General features: G+C 52.7%; 1 pseudogene across 1 annotated transcript in view; it reads left to right on the top strand.

Annotated features, from left to right (window-relative positions):
- Positions 1-22,246, top strand: part of LOC147117854 (uncharacterized) — a 46,936-nt pseudogene that overhangs the window by 5,401 nt on the left and 19,289 nt on the right. The window contains exons 3-4 of the transcript XR_015078549.1: positions 4,790-4,874; positions 10,216-10,241. The product of XR_015078549.1 is annotated as an uncharacterized LOC147117854 (transcript). The remainder of the gene's footprint in view (positions 1-4,789; positions 4,875-10,215; positions 10,242-22,246) is intronic.

Genomic DNA, 22,246 nt, shown 5'->3' with positions numbered 1-22,246 from the left:
CTTGGCGCGTTGGATCCTAAACTGGCTGAGTGGCAGGAGGCAGAGGGTGATGGTCGAAGGTTGCTTTTGTGGCTGGAAGCCTGTGTCCAGTGGGGTACCTCAGGGATCGGTGCTGGGTCCCTTGCTGTTTGTGATCTACATTAATGATTTGGATGAGAATGTAAAGGGTATGATCACTAAGTTCGCGGATGACACGAAAATTGGTGGGGTGGTAAATTGCGAGGAGGAAAGCCTCAGGCTACAGGACGATATTAACGGGTTGGTCAGATGGGCGGAAAAGTGGCAAATGGAATTTAACCCGGAAAAGTGCGAGGTGATGCATTTTGGACGGACAAATAAGGCAAGGGAATACACAATGAGTGGTAGGACCCTAGGAAGTACAGAGGGTCAGAGGGACCTTGGTGTACATGTACATAGATCCCTGAAGGCAGCGGAACAGGTAGATAAGGTGGTTAAAAAGGCATATGGGATACTTGCCTTCATTAGCAGAGGCATAGAATATAAGAGCAGGGAGGTTATGATGGAGCTGTACAAAACGCTGGTGAGGCCACAGCTGGAGTACTGTGTGCAGTTCTGGTCGCCTCACTATAGGAAGGATGTGATTGCTTTGGAGAGGGTGCAGAGAAGATTCACCAGGATGTTACCTGGGATGGAGCGCCTCAGCTATGAAGAAAGACTAAACAGGCTGGGGTTGTTTTCCTTGGAGCAAAGGAGGCTGAGGGGGGACCTGATTGAGGTGTACAAAATGATGAGGGGCATAGATAGGGTAGATAAAGAGGAACTTTTCCCCTTAGTAGGGGGGTCAATAACAAGGGGGCATAGATTCAGGGTAGGGGGCAGGAGATTTAGAGGGGATTTGAGGAGGAACTTTTTCACCCAGAGGGTGGTTGGAAGCTGGAACTCACTGCCTGAAAGGGTGGTAGAGGCAGGAACCCTCACAACATTCAAGAAGCATTTGGATGGGCACTTGAAATGCCATTGCATACAAGGCTATGGACCAAATGCTGGAAAATGGGATTAGACTGGACAGGGATTGATGGACGGCGCAGACACGATGGGCCGAAGGGCCTCTTTCTGCGCTGTAAAAACTCTATGACTCTATGACTGTATGTAACTGTTGTAAATCCTAGGAGTGCAGTTGCTTTAAAGTCATGCTTGTGATATCAGAGCAACTGTGCATGCAGGAATCTATACATGTGCAGTTATCCATTGTTCGTGAACCTGAAGTAGAAATGGAGTGGAAGTGGCAGTGAAGGATATTGGTTTATACTACTGAACCATTTCCAGTGGAAGCAGTTCTGTAATAGAAAATGAAGTCCAATTGAGGCAGGAGTCAGTAGCCGAGTGATTTAAGTTTATCACTGGGGAACCTCCGTTGGTCTTCTTCAAATAGTGCCCAGGGATGTTTCATGTTCATCCAAACTAGCAAACTGGGCTCCAGTTTTCTCTCTTGTCCAAAACACGGCACATCAGCCACTGCAGCGTTCCCTCTCTTGCCGTGTCGGAGCTCCGAGTAGAGCGCTTGTTTTGGGAGTCTCGTATCGGGCATGCGGACGATGTGACCCGTCCATCGGAGCTGATCGAGTGTGGTCAAAGCTTCGATGCTGGGGATGTTGGCCTGAGCGAGAACACTAATGTTGGTGCGCCTATCCTGCCAATGGATTTGCAGGATCTTGCGGAGGCAGCATTGGTGGTACCTCTCCAGTGCTTTGAGGTGCCTGCTGTACATAGTCCATGTCGAACACCTCGAGTCTCTTCGCCGGGAGCAAGCGGAAGCCAAGCACAAGCAGTGCAAGGAGCACACGTCAACCCAAGCATCCCACTCACCCGCCCCTTCAACCACCGTCTGCCCCACCTGTGACAGAGACTGTAGGTCCTGCATTGGACTCATCAGTCACCTGAGAACTCATTGTTAATGTGGAAGCAAGTCATCCTCGGTTCCGAGGGACTGCCCAAGAGAGAGACTCCCTCTATACTGCACTGAAGTCTCAGCCTAGATTATGTGTAGGGCTTGAACCAACAACCTTCTGACTGAGAGATGAGAGTGCTGTCGCTAAGTCAAGGTACAATTAAACATAAACAAAGGAGGAGCATAGATATTTTGGATCTCTAGCCCATGATCGTCTCTTTTTCACCATGGATGAGCATAAGACGTAGGAGCGGGAGTCGGTCATTCGGCCCCTGGAGCCTGCTCCGCCATTCAATAAGATCATGGCTGATCTGATCTTGGCATCAACTCCACTTCCCTGCCCGCTCCCCATAACCCTTGACTCCCTTATCGTTCAAAAATCTGTCTATCTTCTCCTTAAATATATTCAATGACCCAGTCTCCCAAGCTCTCTGGGGTAGAGAATTCCAAAGATTCACAACCCTCTGAGAGAAGAAATTCCTCCTCATCTCCGTTTTAAATGGGTGACCCCTTATCCTGAAACTATGACCCCTAGTTCTAGATACCCCCACTAGGGGAAACATCCTCTCTGCATCTACCCTGTCAAGCCCCTTCAGAATCTTATATGTTTCAATAAGATCACCGCTTATTCTTCTAAACTCCAATGAGTATAGGTCCAACCTGCTCAACCTTTCTTCATAAGACAACCCCTTCATCTCCGGAATCAACCTCGTGAACCTTCTCTGAACTGCCTCCAATGCAAGTATATCCTTCCTTAAATAAGGAGACCAAAACTATACGCAGTATTCAAGGTGTGGTCTCACCAGCGCCCTGTACAGTTGTAACAGGACTTCCCTACTTTTATACTCTATTCCCTTTGCAATAAAGACCAACATTCCATTTGCCTTCCTAATTACTTGCTGTACCTGCATGCTAACTTTTTGTGATTCATGTACAAGGACCCCCAGATCCCTCTGTACCTCAGCATTTTGTAATCTCTCTCCATTTAATGCTTAATCTACATCTCCATCCCTCATCAATATGATCTCTAGGCCCTCTGCTTTTTACTCAAATAATTCTCCAGCCAGTCTCCATTTACTATTGCCCTCCTCCACTTAGCTGAACTGGCTCTCAGGCTCAACAAGTCTTTTCCCTACAAACCAAGCACTGGGGTTCATTTCATAGAGGGATAGAATTGAAAAGCAGAGAAGTTATGTTAAACTTGTATCGAACCTTGGTTAGACCACACAGGTTACTGTGCACAGTTCCGGTCTCCATATTATAAAAAGGATATAGAGGCACTGGAGAAGGTACAAAAAAGATTCACGAGGATAATACCAGAACTGAGAGGATATACCTGTTTTATCTGCCAACTTTTTGTGAACACATTTTGGGTGTCACATCTTACCTGCAAATTTATTGCAACTGATTCTCTCAAATTTTGTATTCATAAAACAGCAACAAATCAAAACTGACCAGATAGTAAACATACAAATCTGCGGTAAATTATGAAAACATGGAAAAATTGGGTTGCTTACGAGGCAATCTCTTAGGCAGTCCCTCGGAACCGAGGATGACTTGCTTCCACACTAAAAATGAGTTCTCAGGTGACTGATGAGTCCAATGCGGGACCTACAGTCTCTGTCACAGGTGGGGCAGACGGTGGTTGAAGGGGCGGGTGGGTGTTGTGTTTGGGTTGACGTTCGCTCCTTCCGCTGTTTGCGCTTGGCTTCCGGCGAAGAGACTCGAGGTGTTCGACGCCTTCTTGGATGCTTCTCCTCCACTTTGTGCAGTCTTGGGCCAGGGATTCCCAGGTGTCGGTGGGGATGTTGCACTTTTTCAAGGAGGCAATAATCTCATTTTGAATGATGACTATAAACCACTTGAGCTCCTTTTATATTCCATGACATCACAGACCCTCTAAAACGATTACCGCCTTATAATCGCTCCTGGATATCTATTAATGGGCAAGAATTTGCTGTTAAAATAACGGTGAGGCTAATGGCACGCGCCATTATTTATGGGTAAATAGTACTACAACTTCAGGCGAGGAGCAGATGCGCCGTTAAATGTTCACATCCATATGTTGCTGTCCGAGTTGCACCGCTGTGCCATTAGCTTTGCGGAAATGGCCTTTTGCAGTTTGGCTCACCATCGACGTGCTTTAAATGTCGTGAAGTTGCTGTATTTGCATGGTAGATTGGAACTAAACTTGCCAGAGAAAGTTAGTCGAGTGTAATCACCCTTTTAACAATGTAATAATTGTTCATTACTGCTAATCAACCTCTTTGGCACTGAAAATTAACAATTACAAGTGTGGAGTCTCATTCCTTCAGGTATTAATTGTTGGAGATTTTAAAAATGTCAAATTTAAAAATTTTTAAAATAAATTTTCCTTTTCCTTTCTGTCTCTTTTTCTCTCTCTCTTAATCCAATCTTTCTTTCCCTCTTTATTTCTCTTTCTGTACCTGATTTGACATTGAATTCACCCTCTCCAATTTAAACTTCCTTCCCTGTCCTTGCGCTGTTTATTTCACAATCCTTCAATCTCATTGTTTAGGGCGATACCCTGTTGCTTGCCCTGATGCCCTGTTTCCCTCGCTGCGCCATTATCAGCTTGCACTTACAGCAACTTAGCGGGCAAAAATATTCTGAGCTGATGGGTGCAGGGCACGTCTAACTAACAGCAGACGCAGTTAGATGCCCTGTAACAGCAAAATCTAGCCCACAATCTTCAATTTAATCTACATACATACATATGCATCGCGTGCACATAATCAGCACTGCGCAAAGAGCATTTTGAGCATTAAAATATCCTAAGGTATGATTGCAATGTTGCACAAAGTATACCAATACTATTGCTTGGTATGAAATTAATTACAAGCCTTTATGTTAATCCAGATTACACCTGACTGCAGTTTAGAATTCGATCTATCTTCTATGTACAGAAATGGTAATAAGTCAGAAACTGATTTGACAAAAAATGGTGAGTCATAGAATCATAGAAAGTTACAGCACGGAAGGAAGCCATTTCGGCCCATCGTGTCTGCGCTGGCCAACAAAGAGCTATCCAGCCTAATCCCACTTCCCAGCTCTAGGTCCGTAGCCCTGCAGGTTAGAGCATCCCAAGTGCACATCCAAGTACTTTTTAAATGTGGTTAGGGTTCCTGCCTCTACCACCCTTTCAGGCAGTGAGTTCCAGACCCCCCACCACCCTCTGGGTGAAGAAATTTCCCCTCAAATCCCCTCTAAACCTTCCACCAATTACTTTAAATCCGTGCCCCCTGGTTTTTGACCCCTCTGCTAAGGGAAATAGGCCCTTTCTATCCACTTTATCGAGGCCCCTCATAATTTTATACACCTCAATAAGGTCTCCCCTCAGCCTCCTCTGTTCCAATGAAAACAAACCCAGCCTATCCAGTCTTTCCTCATAGCTAAGATTCTCTACTCCCGGCAACATCCTTGTAAATCTCCTCTGTACCCTCTCCAGTGCAATCACATCTTTCCTGTAATGTGGTGACCAGAACTGCACGCAGTACTCTAGCTGAGGCCTAACTAGTGTTTTATACAGTTGAAGCATAACCCCCCTGCTCTTGTATTCTATGCCACGGCTAATAAAGGCAAGCATTCCGTATGCCTTCTTAACCACCTTAGGCTGACTGGCCTGTAATTACTCGGTCTATACTTTTCTCCCTTTTTAAACAAGGGTAGCAGTCCTCCAGTCCTCCAGCACCACACCTGAAGCCAGAGAGGTTTGGAAAATGATGGTCAGGGCCTCTGCTATTTCCTCTTTTGCTTCGCTTAACAGCCTGGGATACATTTCATCTGGGCCTGGGGATTTATCAACTTTTAAAGCTGCTAAACCCCTTAATACTTCCTCTCTCACTATGTTTATTTCATCTAATATTTCACACTCCTCTTCCGTGATAGCAATGTCTGCTTCGCCCCTCTCCTTTGTGAAAACAGAACCCTACCGACGTCTCCCGCCTCTACACACACATTACCCTCATGATCTCCAATAGGCCCTACCCTTTCTTTAGTTATCCTCTTACTCTTAATATATTTATAAAACATCTTTGGGTTTCCCTTGATTTTGCTTGCCAAGAATTTTTCATGCTCTCTCTTTGCTTTCCTAATATCCTTTTTAATTGCACCCCTGCACTTTCTGTACTCCTCTAAAGATTCTGGAGCATTTAGCCCTCGGCATCTGTCATACGCCTCCCTTTTATTCTTTATCCTACCCTGTATGTCCCTAGACATCCAGGGGGCTCTAGATTTGTTAGTCCCACCTTTTTTCTTTAAGGGCACATAGTAGCTGTTTCCAGTCCACTATGGCTAAATCCCCTCTGAGCTTAGCAAAATTTGCTTTTCCCCAATTTAGAATTTTTATTCCTGGTCTATCCTTGTCCTTTTCCATAACTACCTTAAATCTAACTGAATTATGGTCACTAGCACCAAAATGCTCCCCCACTGATACGCCTTCTACCTGCCCAGCTCCATTCCCTAAAACTAAGTCCAGAATCACCCCCTCCCTTGTTGGGCTTGCTACATACTGGCTACAAAAGTTCTCCTGGATGCATTTTTAGGAATTCCGCACCCTCTATACCCTTCACACTAATTTTATCCCAGTTAATATTGTGATAGTTGAAATCCCCTACTATTACTTCCCTATAGTTTTTGCACTTCTCAGAAATGTGTCTACATATTTGCTCTTCGAGCTCCCTCTCACTGTTTGGGGGTCTGTAGTACACTCCCAGCAGTGTGATCGCCCCTTTTTTGTCTTTCAATTTGACCCATGTGACCTTGTTTGATGATCCCTCCAACATATCATCCCTCCCCACAGCTGTAATAGTTTCTTTAATCAGTACCGCGATCCCCCTCCCTTTTTACATCCCTCTCTATCCCGTCTGAAAATCCTGTAACCAGGAATGTTGAGCTGCCATACCTGCCCCTCTTTCAGCTATAATATCATAGTCCCAAGTATCTACCTGTGCCCTCAGCTCATCTGCCTTGTTCGCTATACTCCTTGCATTGAAGTATATACCATTTAGTACAGGCAAACCTCCTTGTTGACTACTATCTAGCCCTTGATTCCTCTGTCCTTCCAATTTACTTTCTACATTTTTGTTTTCCAATTCCAGTTTTTTTCCCTCCCTACTGACTCTACTCTTAGGTTCCCATCCCCCTGCCAAGCTAGTTTAAACCCTCCCCAACAGCGCTAGCAAACCCTCCCGCGAGGATATTGGCTCCGTTCCCGTTGAGGTGCAACCGTCTGGCTTGTAGATGTCCACCTCCACCAGAAACGGGTCAGAATTCTTCAGGAATCTAAAGCCCTTCCTCCTACACCATCTCTCCAGCCACGCATTCATCTGCTCTATATTCCTTTTTCTGTACTCACTAGCACGTGGCACGGGTAGGTTACTACCTTTGAGGTCCTGCTTTTTAACCTCTTCCCTAGCTCCCTAAACTCTGCCTGCAGGACCTCATCCCTCTTTCTACCTATGTCGTTGGTACCGATATGGACCACGACCTCTGGCTGTTCACCCTCCCCCCTCAGATTGCCCTGCAGCCGTTCAGTGACATCCTTGACCCTGGAACCAGGGAGGCATCCTGGAGTCACGTCTGCGGCCGCAGAAACGCCTGTCTACTTCCCTAAATATTGAATCCCCTATCACTATTGCTCTCCCTCTCCTCTTTTCCCCCCCCCCCCTTGCAGGGACTCCTGCACTACCTGCCTGGTCCTCCTCTTCAGTCTGGCGGTTACCCATTCCCTCTCTGTCTGCACACTCTTAAGCTGCGAGGTGACCACCTCCTGAAACATGCTATCACATAGCTCTCAGCCTCGCGGATGCACAGCAGTGACTGCAGCCGCCGCTCAAGCTCCGTAACCTGGTGCTCGAGCTGCTGTAGCTGGCGACACTTCCCGCACATGTGGTCGTCCAGACCACGGGAGGTGTCCAGGACTTCCCACATGGCACAGGATGTGCACTCCACCAGTGTGAGCTCTAATTAACAGACTATTTACTAACCTAGCTGGAATAAACTTAAAACTTTTAAGAAAGCCAAGTATAAACACTTACCAGATACTCACCAATCAGCTCCCTCCCCTTGTGCCGACGTCACTTTTGACTTCTGACGTCACTCTTTGAAAGTTCTGCTGGTGCGGAGTTGGTACCGCCGCTGCCATCTCGCCGCTCCTCCCAGGTCCGCACTGCCACTGCCGCTGCCGCCTCGCCGCCCCTCCCAGGTCCGCACTGCCACCTCGCCGCTCCTCCCAGGTCCGCACTGCCGCCGTCGCCTCGCCGCTCCTCCCAGGTCCGCACTGCCGCCGCCACCGCCTCGCCGCTCCTCCCAGGTCCGCACTGCCGCTGCCACCACCTCGCCGCTTCTCCCAGGTCCGCACTGCCGCTGCCACCACCTCGCCGCTTCTCCCAGGTCCGCACTGCCGCCGCCACTGCCTCACCGCTCCTCCCAGGTCCGCACTGCCGCCGCCGCCACCTCGCCACTCCTCCCAGGTCCGCACTGCCACCGCCGCCTCACCGCTCCTCCCAGGTTCGCACCGCCGCCGTCGCCTCGCTGCTCCTCCCAGGTCCGCACTGCCGCCGCCGCCTCACCGCTCCTCCCAGGTCTGCACTGCCGCCGTTGCCTCGCCGCTCCTCCCAGGTCCGCACTGCCACCGCCGCCTCACCGTTCCTCCCAGGTCCGCACTGCCACCGCCGCCTCACCCCTCCTCCCAGATCCGCACTGCCGCCGTCGCCTCGCCGCTCCTCCCAGGTCCACACTGCCGCCTTGCCGCTCCTCCCAGGTCCGCACTGCTGCCACCACCACCTCACCGCTCCTCCCAGGTCCGCACTACCGCCGTCGCCTCACCGCTCCTCCCAGGTCCGCACTACCGCCGTCGCCGCGCCGCTCCTCCCAGGTCCGCACTGCCGCCGTCGCCTCGCCGCTCCTCCCAGGTCCGCACTGCTGCCGTCGCCTCACCGCTCCTCCCAGGTCCGCACCACCGCCGTCGCCGCGCCGCTCCTCCCAGGTCCGCACTGCCGCCGTCTCCTCGCTGCTCCTCCCAGGTCCGCACTGCCGCCGTCGCCTCGCCGCTCCTCCCAGGTCCACACTGCCGCCGTCGCCTCGCTGCTCCTCCCAGGTCCGCACTGCCGCCGTCGCCTCGCCGCTCCTCCCAGGTCCGCACTGCCGCCGTCGCCTCGCTGCTCCTCCCAGGTCCGCACTGCCGCCGTCGCCTCGCTGCTCCTCCCAGGTCCGCACTGCCGCCGTCGCCTCGCCGCTCCTCCCAGGTCCGCACTGCTGCCACCACCACCTCGCCGCTCCTCCCAGGTCCGCACTACCGCCGTCGCCTCGCCGCTCCTCCCAGGTCCGCACTGCCGCCGTTGCCTCGCCGCTCCTCCCAGGTCCGCACTACCGCCGTTGCCGCGCCGCTCCTCCCAGGTCTGCACTGCCGCCGTCGCCTCGCCGCTCCTCCCAGGTCCGCACTGCCACCGTCGCCTCGCCGCTCCTCCCAGGTCCGCACTGCCGCCACCACCACCTCGCCGCTCCTCCCAGGTCCGCACTGCCGCCGTCGCCTCACCGCTCCTCCCAGGTCCACACTGCCGCCTTGCCGCTCCTCCCAGGTCCGCACTGCTGCCACCACCACCTCGCCGCTCCTCCCAGGTCCGCACTACCGCCGTCGCCTCGCCGCTCCTCCCAGGTCCGCACTGCCGCCGTTGCCTCGCCGCTCCTCCCAGGTCCGCACTACCGCCGTCGCCGCGCCGCTCCTCCCAGGTCTGCACTGCCGCCGTCGCCTCGCCGCTCCTCCCAGGTCCGCACTGCCACCGTCGCCTCGCCGCTCCTCCCAGGTCCGCACTGCCGCCACCACCACCTCGCCGCTCCTCCCAGGTCCGCACTGCCGCCGTCGCCTCACCGCTCCTCCCAGGTCCGCACTGCCGCCACCACCACCTCGCCGCTCCTCCCAGGTCCGCACTGCCGCCGTCGCCTCACCGCTCCTCCCAGGTCCGCACTGCCGCCACCACCACCTCGCCGCTCCTCCCAGGTCCGCACTGCCGCCACCACCACCTCGCCGCTCCTCCCAGGTCCGCACTGCCGCCACCACCACCTCGCCGCTCCTCCCAGGTCCACACTGCCGCCACCACCACCTCGCCGCTCCTCCCAGGTCCGCACTGCCGCCACCACCACCTCGCCGCTCCTCCCAGGTCCGCACTGCTGCTGCTGCTGCTGTGAGTGCTTAAGTTTTGTTAAGAAATGCTACAACATCTAGTTCAGTTTTTAAATCTTACAACATAAGAAAACCTGTGATAAATTTAATTTTATTCCCACAGATGGGTCAACACAGGCCAGAAACAAGGTAATTAGTTTCTTACACTCTGTCCGATAAATATTATTAAATGAGTTGGGTGACTCCTTTATTTCCGGCTGAGGATTTTGCTGCAGTAGTAAATCATGACTGCTTTTAGGTTTTATTTTCACTTGTTTTGTTTCTCAGAGAATTGTTTTAAAATGTTGGTATTTATGATGGGGCAGATTTTACACTTATTGGGTGTAAAGGATTGCCTGGGTGCAGCACAGAGGAAAATCAGGTGGTGGGGGTGGGACGGGGGGGGAGGGGGACGACAATCGAACTAAGGGAGCCCACCGGATTGTTCATCCATTAATTCAAGTCGGACTGTGATCCTCCCCATTCAGTTTTCCTCTATGTACCTCGTCCAGGCAATCCTTTATTCCAAGCATAGCAAGAGGAAAATCTGCCCACATTCTCAGACTGTTTCTGCCCATTTTCTCTCCTGAAGGTGTTGATTCCTTGCTGGGATGCAATTGCACAGGTACCGCGCACTCTTCAGCAATGTTCACTTTAATTTTTTTGGAGTGCGTGGCCCCTTTAAGGCCCATTCACAATGGGGGTGATTTTGCCAATGGGGAGCTTTTGGAGGCGGGACTCCCACTTGTCGGGTTTCAGTCCCGCCTCCATCAACTTCTGGCCAACCCACGCTATTTTCCCTTGATTGACCTTGTTAAGCCCGCCCAGCGGGCTTCGCAGGCCAATTAAGGGAAAGCCGGTTACAGAGAACGTCAACGTATGATGTTTTATCTGTCAAAACTTTTTGACAGATGAATTGTCATCGTTTGATAGCTCTGTGAAGCTGTCAAACAGTGACATTCTCTGTAGTTTGATGAGATCTTGAATTCAAGACCTCATCAAACAGCTTTCTTTTGCAGAAATTAGATGGTTGTTGCATTGGAGAATGCAACGGCCATCTGTCATCTCTGCCGCAGAGGTCCGAGACTCTCCGCATCCCCACTGACTGAAGCCTGCAGGAAGAAACAAAGGTAAATACACTTTTACTAACACTTTGCACTTACCTCAGATACTCACCTCTCCACACTTGCACCCATCACTTATCTTCACAGCACACTTTTGCACCCGACCCCCGCAGACCCACTACTCGTCTCGCTGACCTGGCGGGTTTCAGAGACTTCGGGAAGCCCGCACTTGTGAGGACAAAAAGAGGATAATCCTATCTTCTGCCTGTTAACTACCTGTTAACAGGCAGTTAATAGGCTTTAATCCCTTCCCGCCTCCAAGGAGACGGGACCTGACGCGGGTCGGCTACCCGCCTCCTGGGAAGATGGCATGGAGGTGGGTTTGGGGTGGGATGGGTATCCGCCCCCAAATTCTGCCATTTTCCCAGCAGTCCCGCCTCCATACCCGCCTTCTCAGGGCTGGCAAGATCGCGCCCTATATCGCGCATGCACGGTTTTTTCCTATTTAATAGCCGGTGAGCCAGCTAAGCGGGCGCTGCAGAGTGGCCGCGCTGCTTCAAGAGAACATTGCTCTCCAGTACCTTGCTCAAGTGGCTATTATTCGTGTGTGTGCGCCGAGCTAGTGAGCACTGGCTGACTGCCAGAGCATCACAGCTCAGCCAGACCCTTTTCTCACCTAAGATCTAACAAATGCATTGGGGTCACTGAATTGCAACGATGAGCCGATGAAACCCTGTCTAACTTTTCCTTCCTTAACATAAGGGCACTGATGGCAGCTGTAGTGGCACCCTTGTTAAAAGTGAGCTGAATCAGCGCAGAGCAGGGACTACACCTGGGCACTTCCGGCTCTGTCACTCTCTTAACCAGCTGAGCTATAGGGGCAGTTCATTTTTTGTACGCATCTTTTATTTGAATACTTTTCAGGCGTATCATTTTATTGAACTGGAAGAAGTAACAACCCTTTGAAGTGGCCGAGCGAGCCACTCAGTTGTATCAAAACCGCTACAAAGGATAACAAGAATAAAACTGAATGGGCCACTCAGCTGTGACCGAGCAACTCCCTACCTAACAGCATGGTGGGAGCACCCTCACCACACGGACTGCAGTGGTTCAAGGACAAAGTCCACCACCACCACCTCCTCAGGGCAACTAGCGATCGGCAATAAATGCCGGCCTTGCCAGCGACGCCCACATCCCGAGACTGAATAATAATAAAAAACAACAACTGTGATGAAATATTTCCATTCATCACTGCCTGTGACTGAGATCGGTTTCAGTGTCATTTCCCTTCCCCCAGACCTCATTGTATTGTGTACTGGAATGTGCTGTATTGTATACTGGAATGTGCTGGAATGTGCTGTGTGTAGGGCTCCGCCCATACCTGGCCCCGTTTGTAAGCTAGCTTCAGTCTAGCCCCAGTCTCCAGAAGGACGACATCTCTCTCGCTTACGTGTTTCGTTCTAAGTTAATAAAAGCCTTGTTTTGTTCTGCTACCTTCGAGTCTCGGAATTATTGAGGCACATCAATTTTATTAACTTATTTTTCAACACTATGGATCAACTCCTGAAACCCGAACGTTTGGATTTGGATCAACATGCTCCGGACGCATCAGCACGCTTCGGACACTGGTTTGAGTGTATGGAATTCTTCCTGGACAATTCCGCAGCCGTCAAAGACGCTACGGACGCTGCAAGGATGAGACTCGGAATTCTGCGGAATTGGGTAAGCCACCGGGTTTACCCCCTCATCCAAGACGCCGAGACGTACCTGGCCGCCTGCGACATCTTAAAGGCGCATTACCAGCAGCCTACGAATGAGGTGTATGCTAGGCACCTGCTCGCCACCCGCGCACAGCGACCTGGGGAATCGGTGGAGGAGTTCCTAAGCACCCTGAAAATGCTTGGCAAAGACTGCAAGTGCCGAGATGTAAAAGCCGCGGTGTACACTGACGAGCTTGTTCGCGACGCCTTCATCACAGGCCTCAGCTCCACTTACATCCGGCAAAGACTGCTGGAAAAAACGGGGTTGGACCTGAAACAGGCTGCGGACACCGCGCGATCCCTGGATGTGGCCCAGAGAAACTCGGACGCCTACTCTTCAGCCCGCGCCGTCCACGCCGCCACGTGTGCACCGAGGGCGCCGCCATCTTGGAAGGCATCTTCCCCGCCCGACAGCCCGACACCGGCTGGGCCCCGCTCTCCCCCCAGAAGCCCTACGACAGCCGCGACGCGTCAGGGACCCAACTGCTACTTCTGCGGGCAGCCAAAGCACACCAGAAACCTGTGCCCGGCGAAAGGCACCACCTGCTTTAAGTGCGGTAAGAAGGGGCACTTCGGGAAGGTGTGCAGAGGGAACCCCGCCGGAAAACCAACCGCCGGAAAACCCGCCACCGCCGCGTGTGCGCCGTGGGAGCGGCCATCTTGGACGCCATCTTGCCCGACCTCGTGGGGTCCGCCATCTTGTGAGCAGACAGCGTGGACGCCATCTTGTATCGATCAGGGCCCTACAGTGGCATCGGTCACAGTGGACCAGACCAGGCCGCACCCGCTATCCAGATCAATGGTGGACATCGAGGTAAACGGGTGCTGGGTTAAATGCTTAATTGACAGTGGAAGCACGGAGAGCTTTATCCACCCAGAACTGGCACAACAACTCTCCCTAAAGGTGGTCCCTACTCGGGGTACCATCTCTATGGCTGATAAAACCCAGACATCGACCATTCTGGGTTACTGCACGGTACAATTGTGCGTTAACGGAACTGTATATGATAATTTTAAAGTATTAATCATGAAGAACCTATGTGCGAGCGTGATCTTGGGCCTGGATTTCCAGTGCAACCACCAAAGCATCACGCTCAAGTACGGTGGGTCCCAGCCGCCCCTCACAGCGTGCGGTCTGGCTACCCTGAAGGTAAAGCCGCCTTCGCTATTCGCGAACCTTACCCCTAACTGCCGGCCAATAGCGACCAAAAGCAGGAGGTACAGCTGGGAGGACAGGCGGTTTATCGCGACCGAGGTAGACAGGCTCCTGAAAGAGCGCATTATTGAACGCAGCAACAGCCCGTGGCGCGCCCAAGTGGTAGTGGTAAGGGGTAGCGAGAAGAAACGGATGGTGATCGACTATAGTCAAACGATCAACAGGTACACCCTACTAAACGCCTACCCGCTACCCCGCATATCAGAAATGGTGAACCAAATCGCCCAATACCGGGTGTTCTCCACCATCGACCTCAAGTCAGCGTACCACCAGCTCCCTATCAGACCAGAGGACCGCCCGTACACCGCCTTCGAGGCGAACGGACGCCTCTACCAATTCCTCAGAGTCCCCTTTGGGGTGACGAATGGGGTCTCGGTCTTCCAGAGGGAGATGGACCGCATGGTCGATGACCACCACTTGCAGGCAACCTTCCCCTACCTCGACAACGTCACCATCTGCGGTCACAACCAGCAGGATCACGACTCGAACCTCGAGAGGTTCCTGAAAACCGCACAAAAACTCAACCTCACCTACAACGAGGACAAGTGCGTTTACAACACCACGCGCCTCTGCATACTAGGCAGCGTGGTGGGGAATGGGGAAATCGGACCAGACCCCGACCGATTGCGCCCCCTACGGGAGCTGCCCCTGCCCAACACTCCCAAAGCCCTGAAAAGATGCCTGGGGTTATTTTCTTATTATTCCCAATGGGTCCCCAACTACTCCGACAAAGCCCGCCCCCTCTTGAAAGCATCCTCTTTCCCGCTCTCTGCTGAGGCCCACGCCGCCTTCAAAAGCATTAAGCAGGATATTGAGCGGGCCACGCTACAGGCAGTGGACGAGAACACTCCATTTCAAGTGGAAAGTGATGCGTCTGACTTCGCCTTGGCGGCCACCCTCAACCAGGCGGGGCGGCCCGTAGCTTTCTTCTCGAGGACCCTCCAAGGGCTCGAAATCAGACACTCCTCCGTGGAAAAGGAGGCCCAAGCCATCGTGGAGGCAGTGCGCCACTGGCGCCACTACCTAGCCGGCAAACGCTTCACCCTACTTACCGACCAGCGGTCGGTAGCGTTTTATGTTCAATAATAAACAGAGGGGGAAGATTAAAAATGATAAGATTCTTAGGTGGCGGATCGAGCTCTCCACCTTCGAGTACGACATCATTTACCGGCCAGGGGCCCTTAACGAATCCCCTGACGCCCTCTCACGAGGGATGTGTGCCAGCGCCACCGGGTATCGGCTACAGACCCTCCACAACGACCTCTGCCACCCAGGGGTCACGCGGCTGTTCCACTTCATAAAGTCCCGTAACTTACCCTGCTCGATTGAGGAAGTTCGGTCCCTGACCAGGAACTGCCGCACTTGCGCTGAGTGCAAGCCTCGGTTCTACCGCCCAGATAGAGCCCACTTAATCAAAGCTACACGGCCCTTTGAGCGGCTCAGCTTAGATTTCAAGGGCCCCCTCCCGTCCGTCGACCGCAATGTTTACTTCCTGAACATTGTGGACGAATACTCCCGGTTCCCATTTGCCTTCCCCTGCCCAGACATGACCAGCGCCACGGTCATTAAATGCCTCAACAGCCTGTTCTGCCTGTTCGGTATGCCGAGCTACATCCATACGGATAGGGGGGTGTCCTTCATGAGTGAAGAGCTACGCCAGTACATGCTGTCCAGGGGGATCGCCACGAGCCGTACCACCAGCTACAACCCCCGGGGTAACGGCCAAGTGGAGCGAGAGAACGGGGCAGTATGGAAAGCAGTCACTCTAGCTCTAAGGACCAAGGGCCTCCCTATCTCCCGCTGGCAGGAAGTCCTCTCGGATGTGCTCCATTCGATACGGTCGCTATTGTGTACGGCCACTAATACCACGCCTCATGAACGAATGTTTGTCTTTCCCCGGAAATCCACCTCGGGCGTATCCATGCCGTCATGGCTCTCCACCCCAGGTCCGGTACTCGTGCGAAGGCATGTGAGGGGCCACAAGACGGACCCTCTCGTGGAGCCAGTACACCTACTCCACGCCAACCCCCAATACGCATATGTCCGGCACGCCGACGGAAGGGAGGACACCGTGTCCATAAAAGACGTCGCCCCAGCCGGCATCGACAACAACCACGGCAATAGTGGCAATGACGATCACAGCAACTCTTACCCACCCACTACTCTTTCATCACCCCCGGAAGAACACCGACCAACGGCACCCCCACCAACTACCCCTTCAACAACCCTGGCGGCACCCCCGGCAGAGACCCAGGAGGCTACCGGGGACACCCAGCCGACACCCGCGGCACCGCAACAGCCACGTCGGTCGCAGAGGACTATCAAACCCCCGAACAGACTAAATCTATAGAAGGGGTGAATGTGATGAAATATTTCCATTCATCACTGCCTGTGACTGAGATCGGTTTCAGTGTCATTTCCCTTCCCCCAGACCTCATTGTATTGTGTACTGGAATGTGCTGTATTGTATACTGGAATGTGCTGGAATGTGCTGTGTGTAGGGCTCCGCCCATACCTGGCCCCGTTTGTAAGCTAGCTTCAGTCTAGCCCCAGTCTCCAGAAGGACAACATCTCTCTCGCTTACGTGTTTCGTTCTAAGTTAATAAAAGCCTTGTTTTGTTCTGCTACCTTCGAGTCTCGGAATTATTGAGGCACATCAACAACAAAGATAGTGGTTTCAAAATACAGGTTAACAGGATCTGGGTGGATTTTGGGGCCAGGGATTTCTGCATAGATCAGGTGAAAATCAACACCAACAACAGTGCAACTGGGAAACCTGAAATAACAACAGAAAATGCTGGAAAAACTCAGCAGGCCAGGCAACATCCGTGGAGAGAGAAATAGAGTCAACATTTTCAGGTCGAAACCCTTCGTCAGTGCAACTAGGATGTCTGTCTCAGGTGCCAGGCTGAAGAGATTTAAAGTAAAAAATTGCCCAATTTATGATAGCCTCACTGCAGTCGATTGCTCTGTCTTTTAATTTTGAAATACCCCTCCAATGCCTTTAGCAATGCTGGATGCCATGGACACACAGGCACACACCCTGGCTCAATGTTCCCTATAAGGTGCGCGGCTGTGCACCTCCCTGTCGGTCCCATGCAGCCCAGGACCGGCTTTTTCAATGTAAAGTTTCAGGGTCTCGCAGCCCCTTGAAGGGGGTCACGCACTGAAAAAAAAAATGAGGGAACATTGCGCCTTGTTGCTAAGGGCGCCAATGCAGGAGCTACATTGTATGCCAACACTCGTGCATTTGCATGCACACATCCAATAATGGGATAGAAATTCTGATGGTATCAAGGCAAGACCAACCTTCAAATGGCAACTCACAGCAGCTGCACCACTAGCCTCACCTGCTGAGCTGAGTCTACACCAACCCATCCTCGCCTACCTACAAATCTCTATCAATCGGTCCTCAATCCATATGCTTAACATCACCCTCCCACGCTCAGCACTATTGCAAACTTCATACCCACAACTCACAGCTCACACACACACACTCACACACTGGCAGCTATTCAACCATGACAGCCACGCCACCCAGGACCACCACCAACACACTTTCCTTTTTCTTGCAGGAGAAGGGAGGGGGTGGAGGAAACTGCAACCAGTAGAGGAACAGCCACCTTCACATACTTAACCCCATGGAGGCGACAGTCCCGGCCATCATGGCAAGGGGCATCGTGGAGGCTGTGTCCACTGGTGACGCTGGAGGGAGTGATGATTAGGGTTTCTACATACCTAATCCTCTTTTCACTTCTCCCTCACCTCACACACTCTTAAATGAGAAACTGCAGATGGTATCAGCACACACTTCTTCCCCTCTCCTCTCCCCACACTGCAGCCTAACCCTTGTCCATTTTTCATTTCAGACTCCCAGGAAGTAGAAGCTCCTCAGCCAGTAGAGGAAGAAGAGAGCGATGATGACGAAGCACCGTCACTGGATCTTACACTCGCAGCCACCAGCTCAGAGACTGACACTGCCCGCGGACTTTAGAGGTTAGGATAGAGGAGGGATCTGCACATGGTGTGACACCGGGCACAAGTGCGCAGGAGCCAGGGTGGGGGGAATGGATGCCACAAGTGCCAGCTCGACGGAGGGCGAGGTCACACACTAGTTTTGCTGTAGAAGACTCAGATGATGACTTCGATGGGCCAGGCTACAGAAGAAGGCTGAAGGACAGACACCACAACATGCTTGGTGCAGTGGGAAGCCTGCTGGAAAGCTTGCGCACAATGCCAGGGAGCATGGAGGAGTCCACCTCCAACTTGGCGCATGGCTTTGTGCAGAGCTTGGAGCCCATCCTTCCCAATGTGGTCACTTTGATGAGCACAGCTGCGGAACCCACCACGATGGAGCATCTTGCTGTTGCCCGTCAGCCAGCCAGCCCAGACTGCTGTATTCCAGGCCGAGAATGTGCAATATGCAGCCCGGCCCTCGAGGCCCAGAGTTGCTCGAGGTCATCCTCTAAGGCCATTTGCAGTCTCCTCAAATGAAGCTCAGCAGCCTTCCACCTCCCAAGCTCCAGCCACTGGGGAAGCACCTTGTAGGAGCATCAGGATAGGGAAAGCAACACGAAAGACAGGCACTAAGGGACTGCGCAAGGGTGATTAGTTTCATTTTGTATGCATTATTCAATGATTCAGTTGATAAATTTTGATTTGATGTTGCATTTGGTGTTGATTTTTAAGCCTGCAGTCAAGTGACTGTGGTAAACCACTGTTATTGTTGTTCACCGTTGTTGTTGTTGCATACTGTTGTATCTATGCATGCCTCAGCTGGCTCCGCCCCTGGCTCCACCCACATGCCCAGGTATAAAGGTGACTGCTCTGCAGCCCCCTGCCTTCTTGGAAACCAGTCAACCACGAGAGGCATGCTCTGTTCTTTGGTAATAAAAGCCTTTTAGTTACTCTCCTAACTCTCCGTCTTTTATGAGTAATTGATAGCGCATCAATTTTATTACCAAAAACAAAATGTCAGCACCAAACGCTGAGCAGCAGGCGCTGCAGCAAACGACGGCACCAAACGCTGAGCAGCAGGCACTGCTGCATGCCCTCAGACCAACATGCCTGGACCTAGACCCTCAAGAGGTGGGTTCGTCTACCAAGTTCGCACAATGGCTGCGTTGCTTCGAAGCTTACCTGGAAGCCTCAGCCGTGACACTAGATGGAAACAAACTAAAAATCCTGGCCTCCAAGGTGGGCCACCAAGTCTACACGCTCATCCAGGACGCGACTACCTACGCGGCGGCTATCGATCTGCTAAAAGGACAATACACACGCCCGGTAAATACGGTTTATGCCAGACACTTCCTGAGATCCCGCAAACAGCAATCCAGGGAATCGGTGGAGGCATTCCTACGGGCACTACAGATACTCGGCCGAGCCTGCGATTGTAAAGAGGTATCGGCCGCGACACACACGGAGGGACTTATCCGAGATGCTTTCGTTGCGGGCCTCAAGTCCGACTACTCCCGGCAGAGACTGCTGGAGAAGGGCGAAATCGACCTGAAGAAGGCAGTGTCCCTTGCGCTCTCGCTAGACGCGGCCCACCGGAATATGGACGCATTCTCCCCTAACCGCTCCGCACCGTGGACGCCGCAACCTTGGGTCATGGGACCGCCACCCCCGGCACCAACTGCTGCAGCGATGTCCAAGGGCCCGAAATGTTACTTTTGTGGCCAGGCAAAACACCCCAGAGCACACTGCCCGGCGAAAAACGCTACCTGCTCTGGCTGCGGGAAGAAAGGACACTACGTCAGCGCCTGCAAAGGTAAAACCGCTAACGCCAGCAGCGCCGCATGTGAACTGTGGGGGCAGCCATCTTGTCCGCCATCTTGGACACCTCCAGCCACGTGGGGATCGGGATCATGGGCGCAGCCATTTTGTCCGCCATCTTGGACGCCTCCAACTCCAATCGCGGGTGACCCGGACTCGACCACCGCCTCGTCTGACGACCACAGCGACTCGCTCGACCATACGCTGGCCTCCGTGACGCTGGACCAATCTCTCCCTCACCAACTGTCCAGGTCCATGATGGACATTATGGTAAACGGCCGCGCCACTACCTGCCTTTTCGACAGCGGGAGCACGGAGAGCTTTATCCACCCCGACACGGTGCGCAGTTACTCTCTCCCGGTCCTGCCAACGCGCCATCGGATCTCTATGGCTTCCAAATCCCATTCAGCAGACGTCGGTGGCTACTGTGTAGTGACCCTTTCAGTAAGGGGCACAGAATACAAACATTTTAAACTTCTTGTCCTGCCCCATCTCTGCGCTGCCGTTCTACTGGGGTTGGATTTTCAGTGCCACCTTAAAAGTGTCACATTAGCGTACGGCGGACCCCTCCCCCCACTCACAGTCTGCAGCCAGCAGCTTTTAAATTGCCTGCCGCGCACCATTTGCAGCCTCTCCACGCTTAAAGTCTCCCCCCCCCCCCTTGTTCGCTAACCTCACCCGCGACTGTAAGCCCATCGCTACCAAAAGCAGGCGGTACAGTGCCGGGGATAGGAGCTTCATTAAATCCGAAGTAGCAAGACACCTGAAGGAAGGGATTATTGAGGGTAGCACTAGCCCATGGCGAGCACAAGTGGTGGTAGTGAAGACCGGCGAAAAACAGCGCCTAGTTATTGACTACAGCCAGACGATCAATCGCTACACCCAGTTAGATGCATACCCACTCCCCCGCATATCTGACATGGTCAATCAGGTAGCACAATACCGGGTGTTCTCGACGATTGATCTGAAGTCGGCATACCACCAGCTCCCCATCAGGGCTGAGGACCGCCAGTACACAGCTTTTGAAGCTGACGGTCGTCTCTACCACTTCCTCCGAGTCCCCTTCGGCGTCACCAACGGGGTTTCGGTCTTCCAAAGGGCGATGGACTGAATGGTTGACCAGAACGCGCTGCAGGCCACCTTCCCCTATCTAGACAACGTCACCATCTGCGGCCACGACCAGCAGGACCATGACGTTAACCTAGAGAAATTCCTCCGTACGGCCCAGCGGCTGAATCTAACATACAACAAGGACAAATGTATGTTTCGCACCACGCGCCTCGCCATCCTTGGCTGCGTAGTGGAGAACGGAGTCATCGGCCCCGACCCCGACAGAATGCGCCCCCTTATGGAGCTCCCCCTCCCCCACTGCCAAAAAGCACTGAAGAGATGCCTAGGGTTTTTCTCTTACTATGCTCAGTGGGTGCCCAACTATGCGGACAAAGCCAGACCCCTCATCAAGTCCACCTCCTTCCCCCTGACAGCAGAGGCATATGCAGCCTTCACTCTCATAAAAGGAGATATTGCGAAGGCCACAATGCATGCAGTGGATGAGTCCATCCCTTTCCAAGTGGAGAGCAACGCATCCGACTTCGCCCTAGCTGCAACCCTTAACCAGGCGGGGAGACCCATGGCCTTTTTCTCAAGGACCCTCCAGGGCCCCGAGATTCGACACTCCTCTGTCGAAAAGGAGGCCCAGGCCATTGTGGAAGCGGTGCGACATTGGAGGCATTACCTGGCCGGAAAACGATTTACCCTGCTCACTGACCAGCGTTCAGTAGCTTTTATGTTTAACAATAAGCAGAGGGGCAAAATCAAGAACGACAAGATCTTGAGGTGGAGAATTGAACTCTCCACCTACAATTACGATATCTTGTACCGGCCCGGGAAACTCAATGAGCCCCCAGATGCCCTATCACGTGGTACATGCGCCAACGCGCAGGCTGATAGACTGCAGACCCTCCACAATGACCTCTGCCACCCGGGGGTCACCAGGTTCTTCCATTTCATCAAATCCCGTAACCTGCCCTACTCCATCGAGAAGGTCAGGACCATGACCAGGAACTGCTAAATCTGTGCCGAGTGCAAACCGCATTTTTATAGGCCAGACAGAGCAAGCCTGATCAAGGCCACTCGCCCCTTCGAGCGCCTGAGCATCGATTTTAAAGGGCCCCTCCCCTCCTCTGACCGCAACGTGTACTTCCTCAACATAATTGATGAGTACTCCCGTTTCCCGTTTGCCATCCCTTGCCCAGACATGACCAGTACCACGGTCATTAAAGGTCTGAATGACCTTTTCGCCTTGTTCGGCTTCCCTAGCTATATCTATAGCGACCGGGG

This window comes from Somniosus microcephalus, chromosome 5 (genome assembly GCF_052327205.1).
Source record: "Somniosus microcephalus isolate GS21.2 chromosome 5, FLI_Smic_1.0, whole genome shotgun sequence".
Classification (NCBI taxonomy): domain Eukaryota; kingdom Metazoa; phylum Chordata; class Chondrichthyes; order Squaliformes; family Somniosidae; genus Somniosus; species Somniosus microcephalus.
Note: the sequence above shows the minus strand (reverse complement) of the source record. Positions and strands in the feature narration are given on the sequence as shown.